The 15,553-nt window shown below is 39.7% G+C and overlaps 1 long non-coding RNA gene across 1 annotated transcript in view; it reads right to left on the bottom strand.

Moving 5' to 3' along the window:
* The window catches only part of LOC134880322 (uncharacterized), a 30,789-nt gene extending 15,324 nt beyond the window's left edge, over nt 1-15,465 (bottom strand). The window contains exons 1-2 of the long non-coding RNA XR_010167919.1: nt 15,310-15,465; nt 14,526-14,646 (exon numbers count right to left, since the gene is read on the bottom strand). This is a non-coding gene — a long non-coding RNA (uncharacterized LOC134880322). The remainder of the gene's footprint in view (nt 1-14,525; nt 14,647-15,309) is intronic.
* Nucleotides 15,466-15,553: the final 88 nt, after the last annotated feature.

The following is a 15,553-nucleotide window of genomic DNA, read 5'->3' as shown; positions in this document are numbered from 1 at the left end:
TGTCTGTTAATTAAAAGTACATGATGATTTATGGTTGAGTAAGGAATTAAGCAACGAAGGACGGAAGATAGAAACACTATCCTCACATCCCACACTCAAAGCAAATGTCATTTCCATTCGACAGAAAGTGAGGTAATGTGTAATGTTTCTTTGGTGAAATACCATATAAATGATTTGCTCATCAGGCTGTTAAATAAGCCTAATTTTGGAAGAAAAATGTATAAATGAATAAGGAATCTGTTCCACAACAGACTAGGATGCAGAAATCAATAAAACATCTGCAGATCCAAGCTCTTAATTAGTAGTTAAGGAGTTCGTTTGCACAAATGCCCCATTAAAGAAGTAGCCTTTGGTAGCATAGAGCACATACACAATCAACCACAATAGCATGCCTTAAAAAAAAAAGATCACCACAAAGTCTATGTGGAACACATACACACAAATAAACCTCATTCCCACTCTAACCAGTGGCACTCTAATGCATGATGAGTTTCTTGGGGGAATTACCATATAAATAACTGCCTCTGCTTATCTTTAAAATAGCTGGTGGTAAGAATGAGCCTGAGAGAGACAAATACAAAGAATACATCTGGCTCTTTTGGGAGGGTGGTGTGAAAATAAATGTCACATCATCTTAATATCAGGCTCGCTTTATTGTTCTGAAACATCCATCATATCATCGAGAGAAAAAATTGCTGAGGACAATTTTGAAAATAGGCTCAATAATGTTCCCAATTCACTGCATAAGTTCATCATCAGGGAATCGAAGCCAAACATGTCCCACTAAGTATTGTACTAAAGCAAACTCTAAGGGTTTACTAGGAGGCTGTGTAGCTTCATCCCACACGATCCGACTCACTGCGTCAGGTCTTTTTCAAAAGGAGATGTTGACCTACAGTGTTTTCCTGCTGCTGCCTTTCTGTGAGATGGAGCGGCTCTACTCAGACTCAAGTTTCTCTCTTTACAGGTTTACAGGTTAACAGCTACCACACTACTTCATTGTTTCTTATCAGCCTTCCCCCTGCAGCAGAAGTAACACCACATCTCTCTGATCTGATGCCACTTGTTCCCAGAAACTCAAGATATTTCTGTCATGTACCTCAGTGCAGAGATCTTAACACACATGGGAGTGAGACATGGTATAACTTAGTGGGGGAATACTGCAATATTTTGTATTGAATGTTATGGAAACGTTTTGGGGGAAAATACTGTTTAAACTCATTGTAAAGACAGAAAGTGCATAGTTCAGGACTGCATAAGATAATCGTAAAAAAGCAGAATGTGTGTATCAGAGAGCTGCCAACGAACTTTGTCCACTGAGGAGATAAACATATTTCCATGGCGCTCCTGCGCTCAAGGACGGCCATTATCCTAAACAAAGAATACATTCTAGTTTGAACCAGTGTATGCCTTCATTCTGATAGTGAAATGCATTCTCTTGCATCAAAGATGGAGTAAGGACACTATTCAGGGAACTAGTTGTAACATATTGCTGTATCTGATGAGTACTTCCTTTCTTGCAAGAAGTAAAAACATGTATCCTGATTATTGAAACTCAAGCCAGAGTCAAGTAAGATTTTCTAACACTTTTGGTAGAACGAGACTAAAACACTTCCCTTCTTTATAACAACAGCTTTCAACATATCCTATGTATTATACTATTAAATGTAATTGCAACAAACACTTGTAAATAGGAGCTATATAATCTGGAATTCAGTGCATACTTCTACAACCCAGTGGAGAGGATCATTGGGACGATCATCTTTGAGCTCCAGCAAACTGACAAATCTTCCTCTAGCACTGTGTCAAGGTGACTTATGTGCAAAGGGATTTCATATTCCCCTTAATCTTCGCCGCTTTTTGATCTATGAAATGTGCTACAGTGTATAAAAAGAGATTGATTTGGTTGGCTTGAATTTCCAAACAGAGCGCGGAGAGAGCAGGAGGAGCAGATGATGTGATACACCTGAAGCACATTAGGCTTCATATCTAAGACATCACAAGCTCTATTCACAAATTAGCCTTGTTCCCAGTGATACGAATGTCATCTGCAGTGAACAAACATTAGAGAACCATGTGTCGTCTTTTTCCAAAAATGAATTGATCAAGAAGACAGCCGTCAGCGGTGATTAATGTGGAAGTTTGCTTTGAGAAAACAAATTCAGATGGTTGTTGCCAAAGTGTTTTGACACACAACGTTTGAAAAGCAACAGTAGCCAGGCTGGCATTCAAAATAAAGATAGAGTCAAACTTAACTGAAACAAATAGAACATTTGTATATTGTCATATAAATCTCTGAATCTTGGTAAATTGGCATCAATCTTTCCAACCCCAACCTTTCACTATTTACTGGAAGTCAGCAGATTACAATAGTCCAACTATTCTGCGCTAAAAGCAACATGCTCCCTGAGCAAAAAGAGTAACGGCAAATAAAAATGACCATAATAAGTCAAAAATTCAACATCCAAGTGGCTGGCATCCAATAAACCTTCACTGTAATATAAGGACTGCATAGAGTCGGTCAGCAGAAAGGGCAGAATAACTCAAGTAAACATGGATTAAATGTACTGCACTTGTGTTAGGAAAAGATATCAAGGACTCATGGTGCGAGTACATCGGGATAAAGTAGATGGAAGAACATAGAGCAAGTAGAAAATCAAACCATCTGTCTGGCAGCAAAGGGGATGAGAAACATGATGAAGACAATGAGTGAAAGTTGTATCACACCACAGTTTGTCAATGTCCGAATCCATGTTGTCAAAGTCTAAATGATACACATGAAGAAAGTGAACTGCTATGAATATCAGATGAGGTATTCTATTCTATTAAGCCATACGTGGTAAATGTGATAATGACACCAGGATCATTTCCCCAGCATGTTCTCTCACTGCTTCTTGCCCCAGGAAGGCAGGAGAATATGAATAGAGTAGCGCTGCTCCTTAATTACAGGGCTAGGGGAATTTTCATTAGTATTACCTGTAGGTAATCTGCAGTAATGGTCGCTACAGAAGTGTTTTGCTTGGAAAAGGCAAAGGAAATAATGTTACAAAGGGTTTGATTCTGCTTCCCTCTCTCTCTAGTTTCGCTGCATATACAGTAGGTGGAGAGCTTAGTACGTAAACAGTCACCTTCCTTCGCTTAAGCGTTACCAAGGTGTTACAGTGAAGCAGTTTCAGGGGGAGCTCTCCAGCTTTACAGAGCTTGTTTCTGTTCTATTTGCACTCAGGGTCAAATTGTTTTTTTATTATTAACCTGGCCTGTGTGTATGTGCATGTTTGTTTCACTTGGATAGATAGTGTGCAAAGTGTCAGATATGACGCCACTGCCATCGTAGAAGCCATTTAGCCTTTACCTGGATGATCTGAAAAAGCTAATGTTATCATATCAGAGAGTGGATCTTCAGAGATTGCAATTAAAGTGAATATCTCAAATCACTTCCCGGCTTTCATTACACAACAGATCTTGTGGGCTGCTGTCCTCCCACACTCTAAATCCCTTTGAGATCAATTAATTCACCTACTGATGGATGAAGGTTTGAAACGCCTGAGAAACCAACTTTTTAAAACAGAAAGAAATCCAGAATGAAGCTTTATAGCAAAATGAAGAAAATTGATAATCTGTAATTTACATACAGAGTTGTCCCTCCCGCCAACCCCCCCTCAAGTGTTGTTGGACAATCTGCCACTGAAAGAAGGTCATTATAGGCTGCTGAAGAGGAACCAATCTGTTTCCATAAGGCCACCTTCACATGACACAGGTGAAATAATGTGACATCAGGTATAGGTATGTGTGTGTGTGTGTGTGTGTGTGTGTGTGTGTGTGTGTGTGTGTGTGTGTGTGTGTGTGTGTGTGTGTGTGTGTATGCATGTCTTGACTCTGCTCAGCTCCAAAGCCACTGTAATCCATGTTGCATGGAGGGAAATCTAATGAGGAGGTGGAGAAGTTCCCACAAAGGATCACACACTGATTCAAACATGCACACAACACAAGCAGCTTACTGCAGATCCCAGAAGCAAAAACAGGTGTACACATCAACCCTTAATATTTGCTATTCACGTCACACACAGTGCAGAGAATAAAGATCACTAACATGGGGATTATTACAAAGCTACGAGAAGCCGCTACAGGGTGGGGTACTGCAGAGTGACACGTACTGGAGAACATAAACCTTTACTGCCTGGAGAATCACTGAAATCGGCAGAGCCCTAAACCCTCTTTCTGATGGGACTCCATTTGCAGCAGCTAAAGTGGTTGATTGGGATATGCTGAAACTCATAGGCTTTAATCCTGTTGTGTTCATGGTGTTACATCGCTTCAGGAAACACAGCAAGTGTAAGAGAGCGAGTAGGGGAACAAAACTTCCCCATTTGCTCAATAGGAATAACATTTTGCAATTTGTCCTTATAATTGAATGTAACCACCCAGAGATCAAATACTGTTTTAGTCTGAAGTGATTTAGAAGATAGATCCAGAGTAGACCAAACAGCAAATAACTGTCAATAAACAAATTGGGTTTTTTGAAAAACTAAAATCTAGTATTCTGAAGAACAGGTCCAGGTTGAAGAGATAAGGCTTAAAGATAAGTAACATAACACACAATAGAGCATGGTATTTAGGCCTAGTTGCTGGGCAGATGCATATTTCAGGATAAAAAAAATATATGTGTCCATTGTAAAGCTAAGAGACAAATCTGTTATCAAGGGAGGATGAGGTTCAATTGTTGACGGCAAAAAAAAGATGTCAGACTCACTGAAGCACAACCTAAACAACACTACACCTGTTTAAAGCTGCAGCCAGGGAAAGAAAGACAAGGACACACTGATACTCCACATCAAGATGTACATGAAACCTGCCAGGTTCTGACATATTGAAATATGCAACAACCAGAAAATTAGCACAAAGTCTCCAAAGTATCGAACCAACTGCAGTTTCACTAAAAGCTTGCCGAGATCTTCTTTCCCAGAAGTCTCACTAGCTGCGGTGGATTAGTGTTTCAGACAGTGTGTGTGCGGCTTTGCTACCGAGAAGTGGAAGATGGAGAAAAATGAAGCACAGCTAGAAGTATGGAAGAGCTGTCTCAGTAGTAATGAGTCTCTGACAGACTAAATCTAGAGCTATCCTCCTCTCATCTTCTTGGCTGTTTCTCCCAGTAATGAGACACATCACCGCACACACCTCACAGTTTGTGGCTTATATCAACTATGACTGAAGTCACCTATAGAAAGATATTTGTGCTGTATTTGGGTGTGAACATTTGCTGTGAAGTTACCGGGATCAGGGGGGTACACAGAGTCAGGTACCACAAATGATTTGCAGCAATGTGAAACAATTTGCAAAAGTCTCTGCTCTAAAAAGAAATGTCCCACTGCCAGCTTAAGATTCCGGACATGCAGCAGACTCTACATGAGCTGAATACATAGATTATGTGTGGGCGAGTTAAGAAGACAGAACGAAACAATAAAGGGAGACTGTTACAAACAATAGTGGTGTCACAATTAATTTCGCAATGATGCATTCAGCCACCATCTTTAATCCTTTACTCATATTAAGGACAAAAGAGGGGAACGCATATAATATATAATACAGAGCATCACTTACAGTACTACCATCATTTAAATATGTTTGAATGGCTTACTTCCCTTTCTGTCTTTCCATCATATTTCCCACCTGATCCTGTCTCCCACACTGTGCCCCTCTCTCCCCCTCCCCAGCTGGTACTTCACACCATCCAGGCTGCCTGCCAGCATCAGAGCAGTGTTAAAGTGAATCCAATATGCTTGGTCAGGCTACGCTGTTGTAGGTACTGTAGGTTGATCCTGTGGAGACAGAAGAAGCTAATTGATTCACCCTCAGCTCCCTGAGATGGGCCAAATCAGCTTCATGAGTACAGTCACGTTTGGAGTGGAAAGAGATCTGCAAGGAGGAAACTAAAGTCAATGTGACAACTCTTGGTTTTGTAGTTCGACAAAAGGTAAGTGGAGTTAGCTACAGTATAACAGAGTGATGTATTGAGCAGGATTGCTGATGGCCATTTACCTGCATCCTCAGTTGCATAAACTGGTGCATATTTGGCACCTGTTGAAGTTCCCTAAACATCATCTCAAAACATGACAGTTTGAAGCTTGCTAACCAGCTTGATATGACTTTAAAACACCAGCCTACAGACCATTAATGACAAGCAACATGTTATCAGGAGAGCTATCAGCCTCCAAACTCTCTTTTTTCACAGGACACGAATAATTCTGTAGCGTATTGTACAAAACTGCAACAAGAAGGGCACAAGCCAGAACTCAAAAAGCCAGACAGTAGCTTGACCTTTCTGAAGCGGCACTAACAGGAAATCAACTCTCTGCCAAACAATCCCAAAACACTCCAAGCTGCGTCATAGGCTGACACATGAATACACATACATACACATACATCTGTGTCAAACTCCTACACAACAATTGAGGGGGGGGGGGGGGGGGTGCGGATTCTTGCCTTGCAATCCGAAGAGGAAGACGACGCTGGGGATCCAAACGCTGTAAATCCAGAAGTAATGCATGGCGTCCTTTAATCAGGTCTCACGCGCCTCCAGACGAAACTTGGGTGTCCTGGCGAGGGTCGGTGTCCACGGGTAATATCTTGACCACGAAGATAAAGAGCTATCCTCAGGGAATTGTGGTTCAAAGTGACTCAGTTCAGGAGCAGCAGCAGAAACAAACCGCACAAGTGCTGGAGAACCAAACACTGGACTGGTCTCACTCAGCCGGGCTGGTGAGCGCGTATAGTCTGGCCTGCACTGCCATCTAGCGCTTTTACAAGGAATGGAAAATTAGTACTGAGGAAGAATTCAAACTGCCGTTCATTATTAGCTGAGCTCAATGAGCCACTACACGCATTATAACAGTCTGTTGTCTCAGGAGGGGTTTGGAGAGCGTGCCTGGAATAAATCATGGTTAATTAATGTTACCATGGAGATATCTTTCAAGGAGGCTATGCTGACTAATATAGTTAATCTGTTAGTAAAGATGATTACAACAGTCTCCCTGCAAATCAAATAGATTACCACATATACATTAACTATATTGTGTTAATTATCTTGATTTGATAAGGGACATCCAGGCAATTCCAAGATTAGTTATGTGTTTCATTAGGACAATGATATGATGTCCATGTCAACATGGTGACATAAGATGACATCAGTGACATAATTCATACAGTTAATCATTGTCATTTATTATTCATACCAGTTTGGAATATGTTTGTGAATCAAAACATTTGCCGTGGTTTATTCTGAATATCTTTAATAGTACTTTGCATGACCAAGCTAAACATGTTGGAAAGGCCCCCACAATCAAATATTCATTAATGACTACCACATGAGTTGTAACCCATAACATATAGGGTGCCCTTGATGTTAAGCACCGTTTAGCATTGTGTAAGGGAGTAAAGGGACTTGTCAGGCATAAACAGCGTCCTCCGCTTCTTACTGATGATCTTTTTGTGGCTCCACTGCATTACCGAAGGCATAAGGGTTATATCATTTCATAACATTGAAGATTTACATAATGAATAATGTTAAATGTTGGTCTGGATATGTTACCAACAGTCTGCAACATACAGCAGTCATGATGTGTTGTGCAGGGGCAGATATGTCTGTGAATATCTACACTGTGTATATGTCTTGCTGTCTTTTTAACAGCTGGTACATATTGTCAAACTCAGAAGAAGTGTCCTGAAGCTTTAATGCAAATGCACGCCTAATTTCTTCTGCAAGCTTATAAGTAACATGGACGTACACTTGCTTTAACAAATTAGACCTTTTGAAAAGTGATTACAAAAGATAGACATCATTTTCTTAATATAAAAAATACCATTTGTAATTTAATCTTAACTTTTGTCGAATGAGAACATACAGCCAGTTTCCTTGCCTTACCTTTCATACACTGTCCTTTTTTTATCATCATGTAACTGGTGTTATTAATCAAGGTCTTGAGAAGGTACCTTTGTCTGTAGCAACAATGTAACCAAGAGGGCCAATATGTAGAGGGGTCCTAAGTAAGAGAAGGTCAAAAATTAAATACAAGCCTGAACCTGAAACATTAGCCTTGATCATGAGGCATGGTTTCAACACGTGATTTAACATGTCTGCTATTAAAGAGCTCTGCTTACAGCCTACGGAAAATGTTCAACTCCTTATTTTATCCAAGTCATTTTCAGATCCTAAGTTTCCGTGTCATTATCCATGCAGCTGAGGTGCCCCAGAGCAAAACACTGCCACTCTACCAGCTACAAGGGAGCTTTTGTGTAATTAAGAGCTCTGTCACTTCCAACATGATATTTCCTTCGGGAATGAAGAGTGATTTTCAGGGGCTGTGATTGGAATTTACTACTGGATCAGAGTGTTCCTCGTGGACACAGGGATGGACACCTAAGCTGAGGGTAGAATAGATAATAGACTGTGCAGCTGAATGACGGAGCCACTTAGTTTAATCACTGTTTCTATGGAGTGTAGTGAAATATGTTTGTTGGTTTGGTCCAACATTCTGATCATCAGTAGGTTTACCAGTAGAGGCGTTAAGCTTTTTTTCCAATTCAGGAAGGAGAACAATTAGTCACAGAAGTCCATACTCATATTGTTTTAGTTTATGTAACCATGTTCCTGCATAGGGGGAAGTGTTGAGCTCCTAGACAAACTTGAGCTGCATTTTAACGTTAGAATCTAATGCAAAATTTCCCTGCAGCGTAACTGTCTTCACTTCCAATGACAGGGTGGGGACAAGAAGATGGATGGAATTGTTGCTTCACAGTTTTGTCCGGTTGTATGTCAGTGGTTTGCTGCACTAGCTATGCATTCACATCTGCATTAACATTACTCCCCATAATATGTTTCTCCTGGAGAAGCAAAAAACACATTCCACTGAATCTTCTTAAATGTGAAACTTTTGGGGATTTTTTTTCTTGAGGCTTTTTTGGTCCCTTAAGGGGAATTCATTGTGTTTTAGAGATGGCAGAACACAACAGTGAAATGTATTTTCCAAGTGACAAACACTTAATAATTCAGAAAGCATAAAAGAATGGTGCAACAACTTCCCCAAGAACACAGTGTACATAGCGCTGAACATTTACCATTAGTAATTTCGTAAATGTTGCCGAGTCATGAATAATTCAGCACAGATAAGCGCTGTGTCACTCTGCTGTGAAATACATAGAAGCTTTAGAAAAATAAAGCGGTGAATGTTTATGCATGTATGTTAAGTTTCCTTCTTGTATTAGTTCATCTGTTGTACTCTACTGCGGTGAAAGTGAGGAGTTGTTTCATCTAGTTCTTTTTACCCAGTGTCAGTATACTAACTGTGCTAAAGGGGCTATCATTTTGAACAACGACAGCCCATCAAAATGTTATTTTGCTCTCTTTGCAGTTAGGGTGGTACAATAGGGAGTGGTAGAATATATGCGTATGACAAAAAAAACGATACAATAACAAATGAAGCAGATGACGGTAAAGGTTGGCAAGGGAAAAATAAACAATGGAATAAATCAATACATCTATAGGAGCCATGGTGATAAACAATGATGGGTTAAACCTATTTTTTTCATGTTAAAGTAAACACTGCGACAGCCACAGACCAGACGGGAGACATCCAAATATGTTCTTTAGCATACTGTACATGATTGTTCATACCACTACGACTATTATGGGTTTGTTCTGTGTAAGTATGTACATGTGCATGTTATCTTTGCAAAAGCTGAGCACCGAAGAGCACAGCAATAAAGAGGAGAAAATATCCGTCTCATAGCATGGCTTGTGTAGCAAATTATATCATCTTTTCACCCAGACTGGATACTATCCCTTGCTTTTTACATGCCTTATTTATCCACGGTTAGCGTTAAATACCAAACCATTGTGACCAGTTGGTAATCTCATTTAATTGCAGAATAGAATTAATCACTTCCTGGTGTGAAATTATATATTAAAACATGGTTATCACGCAGTTAACATGGTGAATTAACCAGTCCATTCAATTTCACACTTGCCAACAAATCAAAGCATTCTGAGACATGTAATTAGTATAGGTGAAATTGCTTTATTGCATACTGTCAAAAGGGTAAAAAGCCCAATGATTTGCACTTTGCAAATCTTTTTTTTTTTGTGAACCCCATTGAGATGTCTTTTCGCAGTTTATTTAAGGCGATGAAGGCATTAAACCAGGGACACTGAGCCGAGCTGAACTACAGTAATGGATTCATGTTACTTTTTATTCAGAGCCACACTCCTTGGATAGTGAATAAAGAGCAACTGCTGTGGAAACTGTTGAGTGTATACCCCCCACCAAGAATACCCTGTTGAGATGCCAAAGGGAGGTACTTTCTCCAGCCTTCTGTTCAGCACCAAGGATAGAGACAGTGCTCTAATGATAAAAAGGTATGCTTGTTTTAAAAGGGGCTCAATCAAGATTGTTGGGTTGTTTCCTCTCCTGTAGTGTGTTATATATATTTTATGCACATTTAAGTCAGCAAAGGCTAAAATCCCAGGCTTTTCTCCCACACACTCCCCCCTCCCTGCCTGAAAAGCCTGGATTGGACAATGTTTAGTTTTTTTCATAACATAGTGACATCTCTATGGAACACTTGCGCTTCCATTGGCTAGCACTCCAACACATTGTACTTGATTTGCTAAGGGGCGGTATATCTCTGAACAGTTAACCAATCACAACAGAGCCAGCCAGCTAACCAATCAGAGCACACTGGGCTCTGGTTTCAGACAGAGGGTGAAAAGAGGCGCTGCAGCACAGGCAGTATGAAATAAAGAGCTTTTTGAACATTAAAGCATGGAGGCATGTCCCACTAGGGGCACAAAATACAAATATGAACCCGAAAATTGACATAATAGGGCCCCTCTAATCTATGTACTTATTAAGTCATGCTGATATACAATAAAACTTCCAGGACGTTTATTCTTACTTGAAATTAAATATGATTTTCAAGAGCTACTTGATCTTAAGCATTAAGAATCATAGTTATTATTTGTTTTACTCCCCCGAGAGACGTCAGCATAAAGGTCTACTCTTTTGAAAAACTAATTTGCTTCGCCAACCATTCATCACACCCCCAGAACTTCAAGTGGTGATTATGTTTTATTAAAAATGTATCAAATGACAAGTGAGCAATATGACAGCGTGTAAAGCGGTGCTTCACATTGATGAAGCTACTTTAGAGATAATAACATTATTTGGTAGTTTCTGATTTAGTTGTGCACACTCCTGCAAGGGCAACTTTGTGAGTTTATGGTATTGAGTTTTAAAAGATAAAAATACTGATATTCCCTAAAGTATCAAGAAACACAACTCTAAATGAATGTCACTTCTCAACTGCTGGATGTGTAAATAAGCCACTGCTTGTTCATTTTATCAATTTAAATAAAAGGTTATGTTATGTCAGTGTGGTTTCCTACAGCCCCAAAGTGGCAAAACAATCTCTGAACAACAACTGAAATTCAGAAGCTCTGGAAATCTTGGAAGTTTGGTTTTCTATTCTTCTCTTATTTATTAAGAATAACGAGATGACAGTATTCATCTAGTTCCACTCCAACAACAAAACAGGTGGAGCAGCTGAACTACATAATATCAAATCCCAGCCAAAATCTGCTCCAAATATCTGAAACCATTCTTGCATTATAGCAGGCTGGATTTCCACCAATTCCCCTTCTTTTCTCATGATAACAACCAATCCATTGTCCAGTCTGTCGAGCAGGGGATGGCTGTCGACTACCTGTCAAACGGGAGAGAATCCCAGGTAGGGCTGCTGCAGACTCTGCTCACTCAGGCAGCAGAAACCTCCCTCTGGGATGTGGATTCACTGCCTGAATGACACTGTGATGCCCGCACCATCTGCCTTCCCACTCTGGCTCTCTATTTTCCTTGTCTCTGTGTGTTCAGTGTTTATTCAACAGGCTTCCTGGTTCTAGAAAACTTCTCTCCTCTCCTCATCATGTGATTGACTGTGTCACCTGCCACCTGCAAGCACAGCTGTTCAGCATTTGTTTATCAATGCTCAGGACATGCAGAGGTTTTTTGCAACACTTACAGTACATTGTGTGAGATGCCAATGTTGACAAGACTGTGTTGTTCTGCCCAGTTGTTCTGTTGACTGATGGGGACTCTATTTACGGAGCATTTCATAATTGCTCGATGAATCATGCTGAAACTTGAAAGATATTGATTGAATTTGGAGGTATGATGAACTTTCTATTCCATCAACCTAGCTAAGGAAGACATTTGTTTGATTTATTAAAAGAAACCTAAAACATGTTCTCTGATTCCAAAGATTGCAGTTAAACCAAAACATGTGTTAACATTTTACATTACATTTATTTAAACATACAATACTCATTTCAGTTTTAAGTTCGTTTAAGAAACTGAGAACTTTTTTTACTTGGAAGTTTTAAGAAACACTGAATACTGAATCCAAACCACAAAAAGTGGACATTAAGTATATGAGAATTAAAAGAATATGAAAGAGCAATGAAGAAAAATAACTTCCCCTCTGGAGTGTGTCTCCATTCGGAGGAAGTCAGAGAAGGTTTGAGCTTTTATGACGGACTGAAGCAACAATATCGGAGATTCCTGCAGGAGGTGAATAAAAGATTTAGAGCTGACTTTCTACATGTTGAGAACAGCTGGAGGGAAATCAAGGGACAGCTGATTGAGCTGTAGTGAAGTGAGAACAGCTGCTGAGCTTTAAGTAATACAAGAAAAATGGAGGCAGCTGAAAGCGGTGATCAGGAAAAATGAATAGCCAGTCATCAGCCTCAAGAATAAACTGATGGCTCTGGCTCTGAAAGTCTGCAGATTGCATTTGCAGACTCTGGTCCAAGGCATGAATAACAATGGCCATGAATAATATGAGAAAGAGAGGTGTTAGGGAAAAAAAATGCAAAGACAGCAAAAGTGCCATTTTGTTCATCAGTTATGTCTCTCACAGTAAAGTTGTGAGCAAGACAGAGAGCACAAAGAGCTGAAACTCACTTTAGAGTTCACTACAGCCAAGAAAAGTTGCACATTAGGGTGATAATTGGTTATGATAATTGGGTGCTAATTAGTAACACTAGGTGACACATTTGACATTGTCGCATTGTTTTCACATTGTGAATTGAAAAATGCTCGAAGGATGCAAAAATGGTGTCTAAACAAGTCATTGGATTAACAATACTTCTGTCAGTGTCACTCAGGCTGGTATTCCTTATTCATCTCACCCTCCATGCACCAGACAGACAGAATACTATATTCAACATCATCAGCTGTCTTCTAGGGCCTTGGGGAAGGTAACAAAGGGAGGAGAAAGAGGACAAACACACAGAATATGGTAGATAGAGATCAATCACCGACTGGAAAGCTTAACAATCCTGGCCCTCAGCTAGGAAACTGATTTTATGACAGGTGGCAAAGCCTCAACACAAGGCCTAAATGTTATTTCATCATGCTGTGGCAATATCCTCTCCTCCCTGAAATGCAATCATCTTTTTTATCTTTCTTCTCATTTTAAAAGAAAGCCCTCACAGCGATGTAACATGTAGTGAAAGAAAAGACTGTGACTCTACCACTTATAAAGGGGATGAGATGGAGGCGGTTATGATCTCCCACTTCACTTCAACTGTCTCCCCATAAGTGTTTCATTAAAAAGGGGTTATGTTACCCAGAGGGAATTTTCTCCCACTCACTTCATAGAGCTGTACAGTCTCTAACAGGGAATATTACCCTGAATGCTGCAGGTAATATCTTGCTATATGATATGAAGGGCACAGTTTGGGGTTCTTTTTTTTAATCCTTTGGATGCCGACCCGGACATTGAGGACTGCTGGTCATATTGACATTTCATAATTAAATCAGTATAGATGCTAAATATTGGAGCCACAGCAATATTAGGCACCTTGTACTGTATATACAACTAAAAGATTGATCACAAAGTATTAAACAACCAAAGTAGTTTCAAACAAGCCCAAGTCATCCCAGTACCCGTGTATTTGGAAGTGAAAACACGTGGTGTTTCAGTGGCTATTTGTACCGTAACAATAAAACTTAAATGCTGAAGCACAGAAAAATAAATGCAGAAAAATATAATATTGAATCAAATTAAAAAGATTTCATTTAACTTTGAGTCATTTCATGTAATGACCCTCCTCTTGACTGTCTGCCAGGATTAGTTATATACATATATTTTTAGTTTGACACGTTCATTTTCTAAACTGGAAGCTCCTCTATTCTCTCTCTCCAAGCATTTGTAAACATATAAAACTGTAAAGCTCCAGTAAGAAATAGACTTCAGATTTTTCTCCTTAAAATGTTGAGCATGATCTCTCACACAAAATGTCTTGATCCTTAGCGCTGTGTTTTTATCTAGATATATATGGTGCCTAAAGCTAAGTCAGGCAGATGCAATGCACAGCACATTTTGAGAGCAAATATGTTTGCATTTCAATCTGTGTAGGGGATATAAAGAACAGTGCGTTTCCCTTTTTTTCGCAACCCACTTGCAAATCTGACCTCTTTCTTCTCCATATACAGTCCATGTTTAGCACATGTAGTTTCACAGGAATGGCAGGGTGAACTTTGGGTCTTCTCTCCAGGGCACATGAGCCTACTGGCTGTTTCCTAATGTTGGTCCCTAGAACATTAGAGAAATGCAAACAAGTTTACTCGGAGTTGCTTAATGCTTCTACATCTTTTATCTTTTACTTACAAAGCAAGGCAATATAATATTACATGAACACTTTCAGACAGCACAGTTGCAATAATGTATGACATTTATATAAAAACAAATGCATGAAAACAAGGCAATACAAAAGACAGAGAGTATGAGTACAAATGCAAATGGGAAAGTTTAATATGCATGTGCAAGCACTTCATGCACAATTAGGCAAGAAGCATTTCCCAACTGGATGTGTGAGAGAGTACATTAAAGCCCTCTCATAAAGAGTTGCAATCATCCATTGAGCTGAACAGGAAGGTTTCCTTGTTGATTTTCAAAATGCGTTAAAAAGATAGTGTTAAAGGGGGACAAGGAAAGAAACGACCTTATTGATAGAAGACATGTCCATTTGTGTGACACCAAAGAATGCAAACTTGCAACTTATCCATTAATACATTGTATATATAGTTATATCAGCAATAAAGTTCAAAAATATAGCCATGGTATTTATGCCACAGTTCTGAGGCAACAAGGATAAGATCAACATCCAGACAAAGACAGGATTCAGTACAGATTTCGAGATGTAATCCTACATTAAATCCAGAGATGTTATGCCAAAATGAAAATACATACACTTACAGTCCATGCAGCAGTGCAGATAAAGGAATCATGAGGCAGGCAAGGGTCAAATCAGGGAAGGATCCAAATGAGAAAACAAATCCAGAGAGCACGGCTGGTGTAGGAACAGGCCACATGTCACAGTTCAGGAACAGGTACCATGACACACAGGAACAGTTACAGGTTCAAGCTAGGGTTCGAGGTCAGAGGAGCATAGCTAACAAACTTTCAAGGATTGAGTGGAAAGGGTCAGGTTAGATGTCAT

The sequence above is a fragment of the Eleginops maclovinus genome, chromosome 18 (genome assembly GCF_036324505.1).
Source record: "Eleginops maclovinus isolate JMC-PN-2008 ecotype Puerto Natales chromosome 18, JC_Emac_rtc_rv5, whole genome shotgun sequence".
NCBI classification, from domain to species: Eukaryota; Metazoa; Chordata; class Actinopteri; order Perciformes; family Eleginopidae; genus Eleginops; species Eleginops maclovinus.
Note: the sequence above shows the minus strand (reverse complement) of the source record. Positions and strands in the feature narration are given on the sequence as shown.